Below are 17294 nucleotides of genomic sequence, written 5' to 3'. Positions count from 1 at the left end.
GAAGCCAAACCTGTTCGGCCAGTTCCTTTCCCAGTGGTCGAATGAGATTAGTATCAAGGCACAACATGTCATAAACCTTTCATCGTACACGAACCATGCCTAATCTTACACACACCTGTCCCTGTTTCTTTCTTTATGACTTGCTTTACGAGGAGGAGGTGCCCGTTTTTATTGGGGGTCCGTCGATATCTGATGAAAATACTGGACCTTGCCGGGTAATTGATTGTGGGCTGGACAAACTGAAATATGGGCTTGTCATCATGACTCTGCTTTTTCTTTGTAGTGGAAATATGTGAACGGTTAACTGTAAAATAAGGAATGTTTGCCTAAAGCATAATATTTTGTATAAAAGGAGAAGGATGGCTTTGTAAGATTGAGCAGTCTCCTGAGAATATACACCGTGTGGTACTTCTAGGACAGCTGTTACTGGCTGCAGCCAATAAATTCGATCTTTGACTTCACCAAGAAGTCGCTGTGTTTCTGTAGTTTGAAACAGGAAGGACTCGAAGTCATAGGGTTTTTCCCTGGCACCGCTGGGTTCTTAAAAACCCAGTACTTCAGTTTGCAAAATAGGCTATGTACGTGGCTCAATAGGTTTTTGCATGTATAAACGGGTTTGCGAACCCGTTCGCGCATATCAAAACAGATCGTACATCTGGCACTTGGTATTTTATATTGAAGTAATAGCCCCTCTGTCACATGTATTTCATTTGTTTTATAGCATCTCTCATACCATTGTAGGATGTCAGAGCACTTTACATCACACACATATAGAGACATTGAATCATACATGTAAATCAGTGTGTATATAAAATGTTTAAAGAGTGCTTATCTGGAAAAGCACAAACTCAGGATTCAGAGCATAACACAGTGGCTAGCACTGACTTTAACATTAAAAATGCATTTACACACAAATAAATATTTTTATCAGCATCAGGATAATGAATGGGAAAAAATATATGTTAATAACTGGTACCATGCAGTTTGCAAGCAGCTCTTTGATGACAGTTTATAGGTCCATATGCTAGATTATGATTGTCACTTATGAAGTGCACAGTAACAAAAGAATTTCTGTGACAAAAGCAGTAACCACGAACCTATGCACATAAAATACAGCTTTTTAAAATGCATGATACACGTTCTTTGCAGTAGGCACATTAACCCTCTGTGCTACATTAGTTCAATCAAAGCTGCCACTGAACAAAACTCTCCTCAGCTCCAGCAGGTACATTAATCACTGGCATTCTCTTGACACTTTTATTGTTGCTGGAAGGCTGCTAATTATACAAGAAATGTTTCTGTGCTTTTAAAACTGTTGCCTACGGACCCCCTGGGAATGTGTCACGGACCCCTGGGGGTCCGCGGACCACAGTTTGGGAAACACTGCTCTAACCGATGCTGTTCACGGCGGTTGGTTTTCTTCTGCTAAGGAATGCTTCTGTCAGCCCAGGGAACTCCCTTACACCAACCAGAACCGTCGACCTTGCGTCTTCGGCTTGCACTCTCTATTCTTTACACCGTGACCCTACAGCTGAACCCGGATGGTGGTTCACAAAAATATACCAAAAAAGTTTCTTGGCTGAGAGAGTTCAGTTCCTGAGAGAGTTCAGTTCCAAAAATCAAAAAAAAAGGAATTCATTTATTTTATTAGTCCATTGTTTCTAGGACGTAGATTATAACGCTCTTTTCCAGGCCTCGTTTGAGGCTGAAACTACAGTTCAGGTTCAGTAGTGTCTAATCTTTGAGACACAGGCACAGCTTCTTGAAGGACATCGTCATCTCCTTTGTCGGAACCTCTCCACACCAACTCAGCGTCGCTAAACGGTGCAAACTTCGGCACCCTTTCAGTCTCTGAATCTGCAATACCTTCTCGGACCCATTGGTCGTACGGCAGAGGCAACGGCACCCTCTTACAATGTACACCGTGGATCCAGTTTTTCTTCCCGAAAACCTTTACTGAAGTCCTCGTAGATAGCAGGACTTGGTACGGTCCATTCCAGGGGGGCTGATCATTCTTAGTCCGCTGAAAATATTTCACCAGGACCCAGTCACCGGGATTGAGGATGTGACCTGGGTCCGCAGAAGCTGGCGGCAATTCATCATGAACCTGTTGATGTAAGACACGCAATTTAGTCGTCAAGTCATACAAGTAGTCCACTAGCATAGGGTATTCGATGTCACTAAACTTCGTTGGCCTCGGCACTCCCCAAACGTTTGACGGACGGCCAAAGACAATCTCATACGGACTAAGGCCTATCCAGGAACGTACTGTAGTTCCAGTAGACAAAAGTGCCAATGGTAAAGCATCAGGCCATTGAAGACCAGTGCTCGCTTGAATCTTAGCCAGCTTTAACTTTAACATGCCATTATAGCACTCAACTAAACCAGCTGATTGGGGATGATTCGCAGTGTGGAATTTCTGGTGAATTTCCAACCCTTCACACACTCTCTTCATCACCTTCCCCACGAATTACCTTCCGTTATCACTCCATACCATCCTTGGCAACCCAAACCTAGGGAAATATTCTTTGACCAGGACTTTAGCAGTGGACGAGGCAGTATTATCTTTTAGGGGGTATGCTTCTACCCATCTAGAAAAGGCGCAAACAACTACAAGGACATACTTTAAATTATTGCACCTTTCCATGTGGATGAAATCCAATTGCAAAACCTCGAACGGATACGTCGGAGGAGCAAAGTGACCAGCTGGAGTTGGGGTTCCCTTGCCAGGATTATACATTAAACACACCATGCAATTCTTGACCACATTCTCCGCACATTTGGGAATTCCAGCATTCTGCCATACTGGAGCCAACAACTTACAAATCCCTTTCACACTGATGTGAGGCAAACCATGTGCCATAATAACCACTGCAAGCACGTGCGCATCTGGCAACATCCATCTTTGGTGTTCTGACAATTCAACCCAACAACCAATCGAATCCAATCTACCCGTAGTTTCTCTCCAAACATTCTTCTCACTTTCAGTAGCTTCAGCCTGTATCGATTTCACACTCTCAAACGTATCTTCACACATTCCAACATCACCAATCCATCTCGCAGGGTCTGCCACATACATTCGACTCATCAGATTTCTTTCTGTGTCTTTCGCAACTTCATCCGCAAACGCATTACCACGGCCAACATCATCCGAAACCTTCCGATGAGCACTACACTTCACAATCGCAACTTGCTTTGGCAAAGTAAGTGACTCGAGAAGCTCATTCACCAACTGTCCATGCTGAATCTTAGTCCCATGGGATGTGAGGAATCCCCTTTCTTTCCACAAACGTCCAAAACTATGGGCAACACCAAACGCATACTGACTATCGGTATACACATTCACTCTCTTTCCTTCAGACAAAACACACGCTCTCGTTAATGCAATCAATTCCACTGCTTGTGCTTAATTATAGCTCACTCGTTCAGTTTCAACAACTGTACTTAATGTCGTCACGGCATATCCTGCAGTCATATCACCATTCGGAAGCTTGTAGCATGAACCATCAACCCATAACGTACCATCAGGATCCGGAAGAGGAGAATCTTTTAAATCGATCCTACCCTTCGTCTCCTCTTCCGTACTCAGAAAGCAATCGTGCTGTACCTAACCATCTGTATCCACAGGCATCGGCAACAATGTTGCTGGATTCAATACATTGCATCGCTTAATATGCACATGACTAGCCAAAAGTGTCAACTCATAACCCGACAACCTTGCACTAGTAAGGTGTTGAGTTTTTGTCCGATTTAATAAAGTATCCACTGCATGTGGAACCATCACAATCAACGTATTATCCATCACCAGTCCAGCAGACTGTCGGATAGAAACAGCCGCTGCCGCTGTAGCTCTCAAGCAACTCGGCAACGCTCTAGCAACTGGATCTAACGTTGATGAAAAATACGCGCATGGACGCTGCTTGTCCCCAAAAGATTGTGTCAACACTGACAACCCACATCCCTCTCTCTCGTGCACATACAAAGGCTTGTTATAGTCTGGAGTACCCAACACAGGAGCCGAACACAATGCATCACGTAATTCTGAAAAACTTTTCTGACATTCATCAGACCAAGGAAGAGGATACGGAGTATCTTTCACAGTCAATGCTAACAGAGGCTTTGCCAACAATGAAAAATTAGGGATCCATTGTCTACAATATGATGTAATACCCAAAAAGGCAAGAACTTCTCTCTGTGTCGTTGGCACACTCATTTGCGCAATCACCTGAATTCTTTCTGCGGTCAATTTCCTTCCCTCCTTCGACAAGAGATGACCTAAGTAGGTTACCTCTTGGCGGCAATATTGCAACTTTGAAGGCGATACTTTATGATGCAAGTCCGACAGATGTCGCAACAAAGAAAGAGTAGCTTCTTTACAAGTTTTCTCATCATCAGCGGCCACTAACAGATCATCCACATACTGAATAAGAGCAGCACGAGCAGGCAACACAAGAGTATCAAGTTGAGTTTTCAAAGCCTGACTATAGATAGAAGGACTTTCACAATAGCCTTGGGGAGCTCTCTTAAACCGGAAGCTTCGGCCTCCTAAAGAGAAGCCAAAAATATCTCTACTCTCCTCAGCAATTGGAATACTGAAGAAAGCATTTTTCAAGTCTATGACTGAAAACCAGGCAGCTGAAGCAGGAATCAAAGTCAACAAAGCAGTAATATCTGGAACAACTGGAAACTGTGGCACAACAATCTTGTTAACCTCTCTAAGATCGATCACAAACCTGTAAACAGGTGGCTGAGAAGAGTCAGTGCGTTTCAGGACAGGCAAAACAGGACTGTTATACACATTACCTCTCGTTTCTTTAATCACACCTTTCTCAATCAGATCATAAATGATTGCTAAAAGCGCTCTTTCACCATCGCTAGAAATCCAATATTGGGGAATAAGCAGCATTATAACATTCGCTTTAAGCATTACAACATAAGGTGGAATCACCAAAAGACCCACATCATTAGGACCTGTAGCCCAAAGATTATCAGGGAGAGAACGCAATTCCGGTGGAAGCCGATCTTTAGACAAATACATCGGAGAGATCACTTTCTTACCCAATGTAAGTTGTACTCCCGCAGGAGAACAACGTAATGTTGCATGCAACCTTTTCAACAAATCCAAACCCAACAAATTCTCACCACAACCTGTCGTTAAAATGAGAGGTGCTTCCAACTCACAAGGCCCTATAGAAAGAGACAAGGGACTAGAAACTGGGTTACGAACTGGGGCGCCAGAGAATCGTACTGAAACATTAGTTAAGCCAGACATAGGTGCGCCAGGGAGTTTAGAGTGCATAATAGAACTCTTTGTAGCACCAGTATCCAAAATAAAAGGCTCTACCACACCTGATTTAATCACTTCAACATACAGTCCACTCTGATCTACTGGAACTGAGACTACTCCCTTACTTTGTCCATGGCTGTCCTAGTTATCATTATAACCAACACTCTCACCTTCAACGTAGTAATCCTCAACATAGTACTGAGTCGACTGACCAGATGCAATTTTCTGTTGATCAAAACAATTCATAGAATTCTGTGGGGGAAAGGAACGTTCATTCTGAGGAAACGTACCACGTCCTCTACCCCTAGACACTTGCTGAAAACCACCACGGCCTCTCGGGCCGTCATACCACTCGCGTGCTGTCGCAACACAGGGCACTCATTTTTATAATGGCCTTCCTCCCTACAATACGCACACTGATTTAAACCGAAGGGTGGTCTTGGAGGAAAATACCCAGCGTTCTGTGGCGGTCTCTGAAATGGGGGAGGTTGCTGAAACTGTGGGCGTTGCTGCGACTCTTGCTGATTCAAGCGAGGCGGATACGCCTGCTGCAAAAGAACCTTTGTCTTTAAGTCTTTGGTCTTTTTCTCTACTCTTTCTTTCTCGTCCTTGTCCCTATTCTCGTAGTACTGTGCAGTCGCTAATATCTGGGCCGACGAGGAAACAGCCCAAGAACTCTCAGAATCTTTCAACTTATTACACAGTTCAGGAAGTAAGTTAAAGACAAACTTATCTACGAACAATCTTTGCCCACCTTCCGTACTCATATCCTGACCACTATGATCTACAAATGTTTCTTTAAATCTAGTGAAGAAATTAGATACACTTTCGTCCTTCTTCTGCTTACATGCTGCTAACTTGTCCCAATTTACTCATAACGCTGGCATCATCGTCTTCATTAAATTAATAATTCTACCTGGCAATTCCGTAACCAAAGGTTCAGGTTTAGCACCTCCCTGTTGTCTACCATCCGCAGCAATAATATTTGCCCAAGTATCTCCTAATTCTACCCCATGATTCTCATGACGAATCTTTGCCCATAGAGGTTGAGGTACTACATTACCCAACAGCATATCTATGTCTGCCAAATTCATGATGCATGCGTCAACTGTCTGGGACAATTCTTTGTAATAGCCAGCAGGATTCTAACGGGGATCAGGTAAGGTCTGCTTAAGAGCCAAGACCTCTGCTCTCTTCCATGGCACATGTACCCATACTCGCTGAAAATGAGCCGGTGCGGCAACAATACCCTGATTTACATTAGCCTGAACAGCTTCCTTCCATACAGGAGGAACTTCTCTCATGGGATACTGTCTGGTTTTCGTCTAACAGAGGAATCAGGTTCGTACAATGTCTGAGGAGGAAGGCTAGATCTAAAAGCCAGTATCGTCTCTACGGCATCTGTAATATCAGATTCCACTATCATCCCTTTAGCAAAATCCGACTGAACATCAAGTAGTTCCTGCGGGATCAAACCCAAATCATTATCTTCCCATTACTGACGCAGAAACATACACATCACATTAAAAACATACCTTTGCTTAGGCAGTTCCCACTGAAAGAAAACATCCATAACTGCTGGCAAACTATACCTTGAGGCATTTATAATCCATTTACAAGCCAACAAATCCAACACAGCCCGTTCCTCGGAACCAGGAAGCTGACTACGACTCTGCTTACGTTCCGAAACAGGGGTCATATTCAGTGACCCAAACAATGGAGACAATAAACTAGAAACAGTTTCTGTCATTCGTTTTCGAACAGAAGGAGAAGAAGCAGTCATAAGAACAGGAGAATAAGTGTTTTGAGGCAAAGAAGGTGTAGGAATAAGAACAGTAGGAGTCTCAGATGCAGAAGCGGAAGGCAAAGGAGTTTGAGGCAAAGCTGATAGCAAAGCTGGCAACCATAGAGCGGGTTGTGCAGGAGGAGGTAAAACCATCTGTGGAGTACCAGGTGGCTTAACAACAGCAGGAGGTTGAACAACAAAGGGTGGAACAACCGGTGGTAATGGAGGCGCAGTAGCACCCTGCACATAAGGAGGTGGTAATCTCAGTAAATGAGACATCAAAGGATCTTTCTCAAGATCTTCAATCACTTTCAGAGGAGTAGACGGCAAGGCCGGATAACATTTATCTATGGCCATGCAACGTTGCCTATCTGACACCTCAATTGCTTTATCTTCTTCGTTTTCTTTAAACTGCCTAGCAGCTTGCATTATTGATACATCCTTTTCTCTTTTATCTCTTTTAGCTTGTTTAATTTCTCGCTGTCTGGCTTCTTTACACCAAAGGCGAAAGGAGTCAAACATTGCCGGCCGGGCTTTCTTCCTAAATAATTTAGTTTCTAAATTGTCTAAAATCTCTGTATTAAAGCTACCATGTTGGGGCCATTGTAAGGCACCATCTTTTCTAGTGTAGTGGACCCATACTTCATTGAACGAAATGGGGCCCACGCCGTGTTTAGAATAGAGCTCATAAGTCGGAGTTCCAACCGGAGGTATCGGACACGAATCCTCCAATCGGGAATCTCTGTTGCAACCACAACCAAACCAAGTACAAAATTTACTACGATTAGGCATCTTCGCTCACAAATCGAGCTTCAAACTTCAAGGGATTATCTCTACTGATACACTCGTAAATATACAAGACCCTCGGTTTTGGAAATTGCAATTTTCAAATCAAAACTAAGGACCAAACAAACTAAGAACCAAAGAACCAAAAACTAAGGACTGGGGGCGACCCACTTTTACTTAACTGAGGTATCAGTCACGCCACCAGAAGACCCGTCTATCGTCTCGCCATACAAAGCATCACAAGTGGGTCCAAGACAGGGCGACAGTCAGGGCAGCAGTTCTTCGTAGCCGTCAGGAAAGCGGGAAGCCTCGCAGAAAAGACCTTCAGTCCACATTCAACATGCCGGGGTCGATGAAGTGGTGGCCGTCCTCCAGAATTTCCTCACGAAGCTCCTCACGATCTTCAGGCTTGGACCGGTACCGCTGAGGTCGCCCCACGTTGGAAGTGCCAACTGATGAACCGGGTTATTTAATACCCAGCGGCTCCAGGGGTACGCCCAAAGTCTTTGGGTTCCACCTGTCTTAGAATACAGAGACACAGAAACTTCTTGGTGGCATCAAAGATCAAATTTATTGGCTGCAGCCAGTAACAGAAATCCTAGAAATCATCACGGTATGAGTTCTCAGGAGACTGCTCAATTTTACACAGCAAGTCGTCCCTTTTTATGCTAAAAATCACATTCCAGACAAATACCTAATATTTACAAACTGTCCAATCACATGTATTCACACCAAAGGTATTGCATGACAGTAAAAGCCACTTTTCAGTTGCCCAGCCCATGATCAATCATCGGTCAAACCCAACATTCTTCTTTAAACAGGTTGAAGGAACCCATAATAAAAAAAGGCCACAACCCAATCATAAATAGACCATAAAGAAAGGAGCAGAAACAGGTGAGAGTAGGATAAGGCATATTTGTGTGCAATAAAACTTTACGATGTCCTGTGCTCTGATCCTTAATCTTGATCAGCTAGAGGGCAGGAACTGGTTTAACAAGGTCAGCTTCAGGCAACAGGGTCAGTTCACTCAGGTCAAACAGGAGTCGGCACGAACTGGAGCTAAGGTGTACATGTCCTTAAAAAGACTAGTTCAGCCACAGTCATCGGCCTATGTGAGGGCAACCACAAAATGGCTCCCATACACAAAATGGAACCCAAGGGTTCAGAACGAAATCCCTAAATACGTAGTGAATCCATCGGTCTAACGTGATGAAAACACTCATACTTGCCGCACTAACTAGTTACGGTTCGCTAATATCAAATTCGTAACGAAACCATCACCTTTATGAAACGGGTTCAGAATTCACGGAACCTCACTTCTAAAGCCAGGACACCATATCTAAATATTTATACAATTGAAAATATTTGCTAGTGAGGCTGAGTCATTTGGAAGTTTTAGAGAACCAAAACATTTGACACAAAAAATAGTGATATGAAATTAATTGCATTTGTTTCTTTTGATTGCGTAAACCTTTTTCTGCCCCTGGTTCTCTTTAAAACAGGTGCTAGCCGAAAAGCCTATAAAGCTAGTTTGAGATACAGCCTAGCACACTAGTTCTATGTCCAGTAGAATAAGACGAGGTCACTGTCAGAACTTGGAAATGAAACCGTTAGTTACCGTAAAATGCTAGAAAGAGCATAGCACAGCCACAGGGCCAGAGTTCCATCCACCATGGCTCTTTTGGTATAGAAGGCTTTGTGAACCAATGATATTCAACTAAAGAGAGATGGCTCCCTATCGACTTGGCTGCCTGTCCTGTATGACATGGTGGGTGTTCACCGAGAACTGGTTTCTCAAGCTAGGTGGCGGGCTCGCGGATGCTCAAACTAATTTAAAAGGTAGTCTGATTGATGAACAAGACAGCTGTCCCTAGCTTTTATTGCAGTGTACAGAATAAAAAGGTCATACATTTCTGAAACACCTAGTTGCTGACTCCGGAGGGGAGGATAAAATGATAAGAAAATGGCAATTTGCCAACAGTTATGTATTGATACATTTTCACTGTATTAAAGCCCTTAAATGGCTTGTAATTGCTGGTATAAGTCCGGAGCTCCAACATACCAATGTTTGTCTTCATGTTTTTTCTCTTTTTAATTTAGAACAATCTACCCTCAGTGGGTGGAATCTTCTAATTGCCTTATAGCCCTTCTGCCACGGGATATACCAGTCGTTAAAGGCCCTGAACCCGTTGCAGCCCCGAGACGCATGCCCTTGCAGGGGGCCATAAGGCTATATTAAAGCCTGCCTGACCAGAATAGTATGTTTGGCTATCATGCACTTGATTGCATTCTTAAAACAGTACTTAACTGCAATGTTTAAATAAGTCAAGACATAGTTAAACATTGTCAATTGAATAGAATAATTGAGAAAAATTCTGAGGGGCGCCCGACGATCGCTGTGGGGTTGGGGGCGTGACATTAAAAGGTTTTAAGACCACTGGTCTAGGGTGTTCCTCATCAGAGAGGTGTGAGGGGCCTGATGTAACACTGTTGGTTAGTCAAATCTTAAAGGAGAGGGCACAGAGACTCAAAGCCGATGGATTTCAATGTCGAACCTGTTTATCACCACTTAATCATCCTCACAATTGCAATAAGTGACTAGATCAGGACACCTCCTCCCACGTCTATATGGGCTACCAGCTAGGTATATTCAGCACAGGTTTGGAAATCAAGGTTTGAGATGTACAACATGAAAGTAATAGAAACATGTACGATTTACAAAGGAACGCTGATGGTGATGCCAAGCCCTGTGTGGCACTGTTAGTACTGCCAGCAAGAGTGTGTACATTTATCTGCTAACAGCGCCGCTCCATGGGAAAGGTCAGCCGTCCCTCATCATACCTGCAAGCCAAACCTATTCTAGACCCTCTCCAGCTGCACCTGTAGGCGGCTGGAGAGAGAACACTAAACTCTCTCTCATAAACCCACCTTTAGCAGACATGGGGGTGAGCACTACAGGCAAAAACAACAAAACTAGGGCTGCTGATCGACCCCGATCACAGGACCAGAGTGTTTGGTCCTAGAGATCCACGAGGACTAGTTTTGGCTATTCTGGCCTGGTCAGGTCTAACCAGGACCATCATTAAGTATTCTTAGTCCTCAATGCTTACACCTTAAACCCCAAGCATATAAACCTTAAGTACATATAAATTGAGTAACAGAAAGTGCCGTAGCACTTCTTACGAACATTGAACGTTGGGAATTGGAATTCCAGTGATAAGTGACAATGATAACAGTGTGTTGGCACCGCTAATTCAGGAGCCAAAACTAAACTCTAGATGCAAGAGTCGTGGTTTAACATGGGGTTTTAAAATAACAGGACTTACCACCCTTACAACACTGAATATGTCTAACTGTATAGAAGTACATCATGCAGGGCTTCTTTGGATGACATTTGTGCAAAAGCAAAGTAATGGTGTAAGTGTTCTGTGACAAAGAATACAAAGTAATGGATATCAAGTTTTTCGCTTGTTTGACGAACCGCCAGAAAGGTCCATCTCCTGGGCAGGGCTGTCTTCCAGGTGACGTGCGAGGTCTTGGGGGTTTGTAAAGATGCTTGGTTTTCCATTCTCTAATATTCTGAATTTCAAGGGTCCTGCAAAAAAGAATTGAATGTTCTTCTTCCTCAGAATGTCCCGAAGTTGTAGGAATCCTTTCCTTGTGTCAACTGTGTCTTTGGAGTAATCCTGTGTAAAGGTAATACGTTGGCCTTCCCAGGTGACATGATGATTTTTCCTGGCGTAGTTTAAGATGGCTTCTGTGTGTTGGTAGCGGAGCGGTTTGCAGATCATGGGGCGAGAGCCTTTTCTATTTAGAGGGTTGAACGACGGGATTCTATGGGCTCTGTCCAGTTCCAGGCCCTGTTGGAAGTTTATCCCCATTATCATTGGTATTCAAGCTTCGAGGAAGGCTACGCATGATCCTGCATCAGACTCTGACCCTTCCAGAATACCGAAAATACGTATGTTCCCTCTCCTATTTCGGTCTTCCAATTCTGCGTTCTGTTTCTTAAGCTCACTGGTGATGTTGAGGAGGTGTTTGATCTCTTTGGTGGCCTGGGAGGTCGTGTCTTCAACATCGCTTATTCGTTGTTCCGCTTCATCAATTTTCGTGTTCATAGTGTTCATATCGGCACGGATTGCGGTTAGTTCTAGTTGCATTGCATCAGTGTTTTGTTTCGTTGATTTGGCCAGGTCATGGACTTCTGCTAATTTTTTTAATATCATGTCCATTGTGCTATTTAGGTCTGGTCTGGCTTCTATCAGTGATTCTGAGATGGTTGTTCCGGTTTCACTTTCTTGTAGGAGGATCTGCTCTCTTTGTCCGCCATTTCTAGTCAAGAGGTGGTTGAGATGGCTAGGTGACGCGATGATTAAGGGCAGGCTTACTCTCAATGAGCTATATCTCGTAGGCTGCAAGGTCGATAAGGATCCCAGGGACTGCGCTTGTCAATATTAGCACATAGATACAGTTAAAGCCCAGGTAGGTCCACAGGTAGGATGATGAGTGTGCCTATGATATCAGCAGTAGGAACAATTGGGACAATTAGTCAGCGCAGACACAGTAATGCAGATAATGTTAATGTCCAATTGGCAAAGTTAACATCCAAGCCAATGGGTCAGAGGAAGCTGCAACCTTGATTCTGACCGTACACCGCCTGTGAAGGCTTTATAAAATGTTGTCTTTCCTGAATGATAGGTATTGTAAGGCAGACAGATTTAGCTGGCAATGGAGTTGGGTCACCATCAGGAGAGGCTTGCCCCATTACTTGCGCCCAGTAACTAGCGACAGCAAACACCTACATGACGCAGAATAGAGCCGTAGCAGAGAATCTTAATATTGTATCTCTGAACGTTAAAGGCCTCAACCATCCAGTGAAGCGCAGGAAATACCGAGCGAAACCCAAAGGGGACATCATCCTCCTACAAGAAACCAAACTCTCAGAAGAAGACTTGGGCTTCATAAAACATAACTGGATCCCTCATGTCTTATGCTCCCCAGCAGACCATAAGGAACAAGCATTGGAATAGCTAATAGGTCTCGCCTTTGCAACCTTATAAGTGTTTGGTTATCCAGCACAATATCCTTGGTGCAACAACCTCAACTGTTGCATGGCTAAACACTTATAAGGTCCCAAAGGCGAGACCTGTTGGCTATTCCGATGCTTGTTGGTGATGTGAGGAACTTCGGTGTTGTACAGGAACAATGGTGAAAAGGCTGGCACCATAGTTGGGGACTTGAACAGCTGTGCCATGGGACAGAGAACTTGAGGATGGAGCCAAGCTGTTACCAAAGGACAGCATGCAAGCGCCACTGGGAAGGTGAGAGTTTGAAAGAATGCAATTAGCTTGATGATTTGGGGTCCAAGAGGCAACTTTTTGCAGGAGGAACATGTGCATTTCCGGTGCCAGGTCCTACCCAGGCAGGTCATAAGGTAAAGTTAGTCTAGACAAAGTAAGTGTGCAATTTCACAAGGCAAGGTGACTGCCTAAAATGTATGTTATAAGATGGTGCGGGAGTGGGGTTAGTGCTTTCTCATTTTCTGGTTCCTACCAAAAGACAACTTACACTCTGATGCTTCTTGTGAGGGCTATGGATGACAATGCTTTCAGCAAATTGAGGCCGGAAGGCAGGTCACCTGTCTGGGGCTGGTGCATGATATACTGGACTATTGTTGATTCACATATTGATCAATAATGCAGGCAAGACATACTGAGGCTTTATCAGTCATGAGAGGTATGGCGCACATGCTGTCCTGTTAACAAGAAGGAGAATCCTCTCTGAACGTTTTATACAACCCCTTAGACGACTCATTTTGTTTAAATTTCAGGCAAAATTTATAGAAATTTGGAGCTTTAACTTTTGTCAAAGCTAAAGTAACCTGCAATTATTATATTCATGAGCAGGAACAGCCCATATTTAAATATTGCACTGCAGAAAGGGCTTCAAATCTTTGGCCATGTGTATTATGAATTATTCAATGGGCAGAATCATCTCAACCAGTTACTCATTACATGGTATTGAGGGCAGGCAAATCCAGAGAGAGAGAAATAACTCCTTTTAACCAGATTTTCAGAGGTGAAACTGTGCCTGTAGTAAAAAGAATGATGAGTTAGGGGCCCAATTTAATTATTGGCAAACAGAGCAATCACCATTGGCCTAAAAAAGGACTTTACTTTAGGCAAGACAAGACTACTCCACCCGCTAAATTTATAAATACCACCCAGCAGGCAGTTCTTTTCAATGAATTTTATTGTTTGTTTCGATGGAGCCCTGTAACAAATAGTAATCAATTTTTATTTTCAAAAAGAAAATCCCAAAATTTGTTGTTATTTATGTAAAGACAAAAACGTAATGCTCCCCTCGCTATGAATTTGATGTAATGTGATTAAATAACATTCCCTTATGACATAATTGTTGCAGATTCATCTTTTCACTTATATGTTTCTAAGTTTATAAACTTCAGTTTGTCATTAGCTACTGGGGCCACTCTATAGCGTACCAATTCTCACCCAGGCCCCAGTACCATTGGGTCTACTCTTTTTTATGTAAAAATGGCGGGGGGAGTCTTAACATTTTTTTTTGCTGCAATGCGTGCAAGTTTTTGGCAGCCAAACGAAATCGATGGCTAAAGGTCTTTTCCCAATGCAGCACATGTGTGCTGCGTATGCGAGACCTAAAACGGACATTTAGTGGGGCTCACACAATTTTCCATCGCCAGCTTTTTACTGGTAGTTTACTCCCTTAACTTTCATCAGCCTCTGACAAACCAATAAAAAGTTACCCAGGAAACTTGGTATATCCACCAAAATAAGCACCTTGAAGGGTCTGATTGGGTAGTCAACCAATCGACGGAGGCCGAGGCCCAAGGCCTACCAACCATTGGCTTTTTCCCCCCGATTTGTGTGTGTGGGCCAACTTTCACAGCTTCCACGCAGTCCAGCAGCCTGCCGCCACCCAGAACATGCACACACTCTGGCTGGCTCAGTGTCATACTGAGAAGTATGATGGGCTGACATGTGATGGCAGAACATAAAGTGTGGTTTGTGTCTGCTCTCTTGCAGAACAGCTCTGAGCAGAGACACTTCCACAGACGAGTATAAGTTAGAGTGTGTGGCAAAGGAGGTTAATTTGCCCTAGCACAGAACTTTTCCTGTGTTTCTTGAGGTATGTTACGCTGCTAATGCTGGTCAACACATGAGGAGTGATAGGTGCAGCTAAAACTACATTTAGGTAAAGTTTTGTCAGCAGGCTCATTTGTTTTTAAAAAGTGTTAACGTTTATCCATTAGCTTTGGGATGGGATTCGCCTTTGCAGGGTCATCTCTGCCCTTCCCCTACCGCCCTGATTAAGGGTTCTGAAAAGAAGAGCAATCCAAGTTGAGAATGCAGTCCGCGCAGAGATGTAAGCCATATTAGAGCAAAGGATCCTGCTGAAAACTGCAAATGTGGAGATGATCAGTAGAGGGTTATTATCATGAACAAAGTGTCACTTTTCAAACCACATATTAATACAAAACATAAATAAAAAGTATGACTGGGTGGAGGAAAAATAGAAAATCAAAAAAGCATTTTAGCTTGCTTTTTAAACTACTGGGAAGTGGCTCCATGTCATGTAAAATCATCAATCTGTCTTGGCTTTTGAAACATGGATTCAAATTCCCTAACATGCAAAGTGAGGTTGGCTAAAACAACAGGAAAAACTGAAGATGTCACATATGAAATGGAGTCACTCATTTTACAAAGCAGTCTAGTCAATTTCTAAAACAGTTTCATATGCAAAATCAAAGTAAACTCTGTTGACCTATTGTGTCAAGGTTCATTCTTTGGCATCATGCATTGATTATTGGCAATCCCACTCATTTTGGCGTTTGTGGAACGAAAATATATATTTCAGCCTTCACCAATAGTGTAATTAGCTTCCCCACCACAAAGAATAGTTAGAAGTCAGGAGGCAAGAGCATCAGGGGCTGTGGTGTGGACAAAAGGTACTGTCATGTACATGGACGGTGAAAAACCAGGTAGCAACAGGGCAAGCTTTTTCCTTCTCAGAACAAATACAAGAATGGAATGACAGGGCAGGAAGGGGATAGAGAAAAGGAAAGGAGAACAGACAACGTGGGAGGAAAGACACACAAGCTGAATGGAGAATACTGGTGGGGTGAGACGATGCAAAAAGAGGGATGAATAGCTAGAGGTGCGGGACAGAAGGTAGAAGAATGAGAGTTGTATGAGGGTAGGTGAAGAACTGAGTTGCATGAGGGTAGGTGAAGTAATTAGTAGGGCCGAGCAGAGGTAAGGGAAGAATGCTTGTCATTTATCAAAAATGTTGCCACAAATTAGCTCCCAGCTCTAATAAAACCACAGTTCGCGAAAAATTGCGATCTACAAATGTGGGACACTTTTTTGGGGTATCCGGGCCTACTTCTGGCCTCGGTTTATCCCTGGTTCCTTGCTACAGTAACACTTTAAACATACACAGATGCCTTCAGTGAATTCCTGTGATATTCAGTGAGTATTTGTCAAAAAGCAACTGATCATCTACCAGGAAACAAGGAAGAAAATTACTGCCTAGGTTAAACACAACAACCTGAAAGCTAGTGCCTAATTTGTAAAAGAAAGTATGCCGGTGCACGAAGCTCAGCGGGCGGTTTAATAAAAAGTGGACGTGCCAAGTGCCAAGGCTGCTAGACTTAAATACCCTACCAGACACCCTCACCCCCTCCCTCCTCCTCGCCCCTTTCTCTAACTCTAGAGGGTTCCTGCTTTCTCCCTCTGTTATGGTTGTTTCATCTTTCTGATCTGTGTGTTTTCGTCTCTTCAGCTCGGTAAAAATCAGATGCATTATAAATAGGTACAGGTGGACGCCACCGGAAATCACCGGCTCAAATTAAGCCCTGCTGAAAGCTTGTTTCATGTACTCTTATGCCAACATGGCCTCCTTGGCCTTGCAACTTTCATTCTCTGACCTTGCTAAATCAAAAATATGTAAGAAAGCGAATAGTACCTTCCTTGTCAAGCAACAAATGTGTGAACAATTTACTGCAACTTGGGAAGAAAACAAAAGAAGCGTGTAATCAAACCCAGTGAAATAAAATTAAATAGTTCAAATTCTACAAATTGTGAGTAAAATTATTTACAAAAAAGCACAAATACATTATTTTACATTTTCCCAGTGTCCCATTAGCTACAGGAAGGATTTACTCAGTCTGGGGCCTCTTAGTTGTGATTTGACCTAGATTCCGGGCTTAAAACTTTTTTTCTAAATGTTAGAATGTCACAAGCCTGTTCTCTGATTGGCACACACTTCTACCCACGGGCTTACCACTGTTAAAACAGATTTTTTCCGGGAACTGCGTATCCACACAGCCATTGCAGTTCTCAGGGGATCGATGCAGAGGAAAAGCGACCACACTGATGAGAATTCTTCCAGCGA

Source organism: Lissotriton vulgaris, unplaced genomic scaffold, assembly GCF_964263255.1.
Source record: "Lissotriton vulgaris unplaced genomic scaffold, aLisVul1.2 SCAFFOLD_690, whole genome shotgun sequence".
Taxonomy (NCBI): Eukaryota; Metazoa; Chordata; class Amphibia; order Caudata; family Salamandridae; genus Lissotriton; species Lissotriton vulgaris.
The sequence above is the reverse complement of the archived record's forward strand: the minus strand, read 5'-3'. Positions refer to the sequence as shown.